The sequence below is a fragment of the Rhea americana genome, unplaced genomic scaffold, assembly GCF_003343005.1.
Source record: "Rhea americana isolate MKP2758 unplaced genomic scaffold, rheAme1 scaffold_697, whole genome shotgun sequence".
Lineage (NCBI taxonomy): Eukaryota > Metazoa > Chordata > Aves > Rheiformes > Rheidae > Rhea > Rhea americana.
The window spans coordinates 17,173-23,299 of record NW_028186864.1 but is presented as its reverse complement, the minus strand read 5'-3'; the positions used below and the strand labels follow the sequence as shown (position 1 = coordinate 23,299).

General features: G+C 53.8%; 1 pseudogene; it reads right to left on the bottom strand.

Annotated features, from left to right (window-relative positions):
* Window positions 1-3,914: 3,914 nt before the first annotated feature.
* On the bottom strand, window positions 3,915-4,980 carry LOC146586364 (olfactory receptor 14A16-like; annotated as a pseudogene).
* Between the last annotated feature and the right edge of the window lie 1,147 nt (window positions 4,981-6,127).

The following is a 6,127-nucleotide window of genomic DNA, read 5'->3' as shown; positions in this document are numbered from 1 at the left end:
GAGGTCACAGCTCTCTGTGAGAGCCGTACCAGAAAATGACCAGTGTCACATCAGTTCTTTGGCAGTAGCTGACAGGCGGGCAGGGGGCACATGGCTCCACTCTTCATGACGAGGTCACTTGTACTAATGAGGCAGCAGCAGGTCCATGGCTGGGCTACGCGCTTTGGAGTTCACTTCTGCCAGAGCAGCTGAGACGTCAGCATTTGTCTCATGGCTGGGGAATTTATGGTGAAGTCACGGCTGTCTCAGAGTGACCTGATAGGCCAGAAGTGGCAACTGGCTGTGGAAGTTATCTTGAGGAAATCTTTTCCATGAAAGCCCCTAGAGCAGCAAAAGGCACCTGCTAGGCATATGTACTTATGAGGGCATGGGGGGCAAAAGAGAGAGATGACAGCTGGTGTGCTGAGTTCCAGGGAGAGCACTTGTTCTGTTCTTCCTGGAGCTGGGAAGTGCCTGGCTGTTCACAGGCAGTGCCTGTTGCAAAGCCTTGGAGGACTAGAAGGGAATGGGAGGGCAGGAGAGTTGGGCTTTGTGTGATTTGGGGCCCCTGGTGGGTTGTTTGCTTGCTGCCATGTCTAGTCCTGTCCCTGGTGTGTCCCTGCTATGGAGGTGCATGTTGGCTGGCCAACCTCCGTGATGCGTTGGGGCGGGGCGTGCAGCATGTCACAGCGACTTCATCCCCTGTGGTGGAAATGAGGGTGTCCCCAGTGCTGTGCTGCTCTGACAGGGATCAGGTGTCTGGAGAGAGCAGGGCTGTGCATGGGGAGCCCTGCCAAGATGAGGAGGAAAGGGTTAGACAGGGGGATTGGTGCTGGGGCAGTGGCAGTCGGCACAGCAGGCAGCGTTAGGCAGTGTTTGAGAGCAGAGCAGCAGGCACAGGCCCTCGATGAGCAGGCGCGGCACTGCAGGAAGTGGTCTCAGCACCAAGGCAGGACAGAGGAGGTGCAAAGCAAGGTCAGCAAGTAAGGCCAGAGGAAGGCCAGCAAGAGCTCTGCATACCAAATGGAGGTGCAGCTGCTGAGTGCTTCCATCAGTGGGTGTCCTGAGGTGTAGACTCTACCGCCCCTGGATGTCCTACAATAACTTCATGCTCGATAGCCATCGATGGCCCTGCTGCCCACGCAGGGGTGTGTTTGCGGCCAAGGATGGCCTCCAGGGAGCCTGCAGAGAGCCCTTGGCTGCAGCCAGCTGTGAAGCCTGGCAGACTGGCAGGGGGCCCGGGAGCCTCTGCCTCTTCTGCTGCCTTTGTGCGTTGTGACTGTGCTCTTGGGTGACAGCTTGGTGGCATCAGGAATCTAGGCCACACCGAAGCCTCTCTGGCCAGGGGTCTGCTGGCCCATCATCAGCACGATGTACAAGGCTCCTGGGGTGCCAGCCCTCATGCAGCCCCTGTCACCAGGACACCAGGGCAGCTGGGCCTCTCCTTGCATGGCCGTGCATCTCCTGTGGGTGGCCAGGAAATCCTGCAGGGCTCTTTCCTCTGTATTCCTGTGCATCAAGGTGCCCCTGTCACCACAGAAAGGGCAGGCGTCCAGCCACATCCTGGCATGGTGAAGTCAGCCTCTCTACTAAAGCTAGCACTCAGCCCCCTCACAGCGTGGCAGGAGGTTCCTGGGGCCTTGCACGTGCACCACTGCCTTCTTGTGTGCATGCAACTGTGTTGGCCAGCTAGTTGCACAACTCTCCAAGAGCTGGCCAAGACCTCTTTTGGGGCATGCCTTGTCTTTTTGGAGGAGACTCAGCTGGGTACATGCAGGTTCACTTTCTCATTGTAGCTCTGCTATTGTCCAAGCACAGCAAGGGTCCATTGCTCCCTCCGAGACTGGGAAGTGGGAGCCAAAGATAGTCACATGAATGGCACAGGAGGGACATCAGCAGCCAGGGCCCCATCCCACATTACACACCTGAGGCAAGCAAGGTAGACCCAGAAATGGTAGCCAGGTTCAAGCACGCATCCAGATCATCTGTCATGTTCATGGTGATGGGACAGGCAGTGAGACACAGAGTACCTTTTGTGGTATCTCACCACCTGGCCTGTAGTGCATGATCAGCTCACCTAGCCCCTGCCCAGCCCAGGCTGTGCCCCATGCAGGCTTCAGCAGACACCATGCTCTGGGATCTGCCAGGGTTCTCATGCAGAAGAGAAGCCATGCAAGGCTGGCCTTTTCTCCTCCATCAGGATATGGAGACATGCAAAAGGATGGAGCTGCATGGACCACCCCACAGGTGGGGTGCGCTATCAACCCTGGAAGGGCTAGCCTGGAAGAATGACCATGGGGAAGCTTCCCCACTATGTGTACAACGAGTCGAATGCCACCTTGGTGTCCAACTGATGTTTCCAGCAGCCTCCCATCAGCAACCCTCCCAAGCAGTTCCCAAGCAGTTTGTAGTGTAAGTCTTCTATTAAATCCAGCCTGATTAACCTCTCATGATCCTTGAGTACCCACTCTATGCTGGTATCTGACCTTCCTTTTTCTGTCTTGTGCTCACAGCACGCAGCACAGGGAACAACCTGAGCTCTTCTCCTCTGCACTCGCCATGTCTTGGTGCCTTTCCCAGGAGCTCTGCATTTTCCTGAGAGCACACGCCTCTGTGCTCCCACACTGCCATTCACATGCAGCAGCTGCCTGCTGGCATTTCCCTCACCCAGACCCTGTACTGCCCAGCCCAACCCCTCCCCACCTTTTCCCACCCTGGCTGTCTGCAGACCTTCTAGCCAGCCCTTCTACCCAGGACAGTTCAAGAGTCCTGGGCCCGAGGTGCCTCATGCAGCTCCAGTGACACAGCAGCTTGCCCCACACTGACAAACATAGCAACAGCTTTTCATTTATTCCTCCTCACAAGCACACGATTGCTCCCTTGCTCTTCTCTACAGGCATCCTTGCTCCCCAGAGAGCCTTTTCCCAGGTCAGTGGGTCCATGCTGGCCTGGTCCGCCATTCTTGCACCCCTTCCCTGGGCTCTGCATAGGCCCTGGTCTGGTGGTGCTGCTCTGTAAGGTGAGCGGGCTGTGGGGCCCCAGGGTGATCAGGGCCCCATGCTGATCAGGGAGACCAGCATCACTGCATCTGACAAACTCCCACCCAGAATCTCTGTCTGAGGAGGATGGATGGAGCAATAATGGGACATTTCACATTGCTCAGGATGTATTCAGAGGTGTCATTAGACCCAGCCCACTCCCTCTCCTCAGGGACATGTGGGGCATTCCTTGCTTTGGCCATTTACATTTGCTTTGCTCTCCTTGGTTTTGAGAATCTCCTCTAGCTGCCCATTCCAGGCACAGGCTGCCCCCCTGGAGATGCCCTGTGCTCTCTTAGTGGCTCCATATTCCCTTCCAGAAGGATGAGCATCTGTCACCAGCACTCCAAGATGTGGGACAGTGCCCAGCACACACCTCTTGACCACTCACACTCTCCAGGGACCCTGGGCACTCACAAGTGACAGTTGAATCCAGCCCTCACTTCCACACACATCCCCCAAAAGAGATGATGCCCCTTAGCCCGTGGAAAATGTAAGCACAACAATAGGGCCTTTTGGGGTGTAATTCCCTGAGCAGATTCTTGGCTCCAGCTTTGGAAAAAGACCCCAGCATTCAGGCACAGTACTCAGAAGACCCTCTTTTATTACAGAGATGCTACTTGGGAGGCCAGCTCTGACACAGTGAAAGGCAGATTTACAGAAGGCCTCTGGGTGAGAAAGATGAGGTTGTGCCTCCAGAAATGTTGGAGGAATTCAGACATTTCTGCACAAACATGACTATCACAGACAGAACTCCCACAGCACAAGAGCTGTTGGAAGTAAACTGAGAATCAGTTGTGAGGAGAGATGGGGGCAGGTTTAGCTCAGTTGGTTAGAGTGTGGTGCTACTAATGCCAAGGTCGTGGGTTCAATCCCTATACGGGGCTATGTTGAGGGCTAGACTGGATGATCTCCAGAGGTCCCTTCCAACCTTACCATTCTATGACTACTGCTGAAGTAGTACCATCTGAATCAGTTTCCTCACTGCCTCTTGGAGCTCCTTGTTCCTCATGCTGTAGATGAGAGGATTCAGTGTTGGAGGCACCACTGCGTACAGAACAGCCAGCACCAAATCCAGAACTGGGGAGGAGATGGAGAAGAGCTTCAGGTAGACAAACATGACAGTGTTGACAAAGAGGGAGACCACAGCCAGGTGCGGGAGGCACATGGAGAAGGCTTTGTGCCGGCCCTGCTCAGAGGGGATCCTCAGCACAGCAGTGAAGATCTGCACATACAATAGCACAATGAAAACAAAGCAGCCAAAGATTAAGCAGACAGTAACCACAATAAACCCAACTTCCCTGAGGTAGGATTCTGAGCAGGAAAGCTTAAGGATCTGGGGAATTTCACAGAAGAACTGGTCCACTGTGTTATCTTGGCAGAGCGATAGTGAAAATGTGTTTCCAGTGTGCAGGAGAGCATGGAGAAACCCACTGGCCCAGGCAGCTCCTGCCATTCTGGCACAAGCTCTGGTGTCCATGATTGTGCCATAGTGCAGGGGTTTGCAGATGGCAACATAACGGCCATAGGCCATGACAGTGAGGAGAGAATACTCTGCTGAAAGTAAGAAGACAACCAGAAAGACCTGTGCAGCACATCCCGAGTAGGAAATCGCCCTGGTGTTCCAGAGGGAATTGGCGATGGATTTGGGGACAGAGGTAGAAATGGAGCCAAGGTCGAGGATGGAGAGATTATGGAGGAAGAAGTACATGGGGGCGTGGAGGTGGTGGTCACAGGCTATGGCGGTGATGATGAGTCCGTTGCCCAGAAGAGCAGCCAGGTAGATGCCCAGGAAGAGCGAGAAGTGCAAGAGCTGCAGCTCCTGTGTGTCCACAAATGCCAGGAGGAGGAACTCACTGATGGAGCTGCTGTTGTGTATTTGCTTCCTCTGAGCATTGGAGACTCCAAGGAAGAACAGACAAACAGAATTTAGGACAGACTTCTCTGAGTAAAGCTTTCTCATAAAACCTCCCAAACACAAACACACATTACCTTTCCCCATCTCAGCAGCACCATCACTCAGCTCTGGTTGATTTTGCTGTGAAAAGAAGTGGCCTCTGCCCATGGGTTCTCGAGGAATCAGTCCTGACCTACAGCACAGTACATGGGAACAAATGTGACTACGATTTATATACCCAGGTCTGGTCAGATTTAATTCACTGATAATTTTGAAGGGATTTCAGCATCTTCACTCCCAGGTCTAAACAATATGGGTTCATGAATAGTTTTAAGGCTTTTCCGATTTTTTTCTGCTGACCCTGTTACATGGGAGGAAGCTTTTTAGAGATAGAAATCCTCAACATTACTACTGCACTCAGAGTGACCAGCTGTTCATTCCAGAGGGGGAAAAAAACTCGCTCGGGTGTTAGTGCAGAGGGAGTAGCGCTGGCCTGTTCACTTGCCTTATTCTCAGATGTGCTGTGCTCCCTCCTCTGAGGTGGAGGACAGTTGCAAAAAGTTTCTATTTCATGTCACCAAAAAAGAAATGGCACTGCGGAGAGCAGAGAAATCCACTTCCAAAGTGCCCATCAGCACTCCTTAGGAGGGTATGTGGGGGGGGGGGGTCTCAGCCCTCCCCTTCTGGCCAGCAACACATTGGGCTCCTTCCAGCTGCCCACATCCAGCCTCCTAGCAGCATTTCCATGTTCTCAGTATCTAGGTGACTTCTTCCTGGGGCACCTGAGTTACACCCAGCTGCAAAGGGAGAGCTGTGCCCTTCTGGAGGGCAACTTGCAGCCCAGCCAGACACCCCAGGGAAATGGCTCAATGTCCCAAGGATGTTGAGGGTGTTTGGAAGAGAGTGTTGGCTCATTCCTGGGCAACTGCATTGTCCAGAGCCCCACAGGTTAGAGGGGGACATGGGCACCTCACTATCAAAGACACGTCTGCATGGTAGGACCACATGGCTGGTGTCAGCCATGCATCAACCCCCTCCTGCCTCCCCCTCCATGCCTAGAGAGCCCAAGGGGAAGGACAAGGGCAGCATGGGCAGGTAGGAAATGGAGCAATGTCATGATATTTGTGCCAAGGGAGGCAGGGACAGGGAGGGATAGAGACACTCAGGAATGTCACCTTCCCTGGATGTTTGGCTGCTGAGGAAATGACTCATG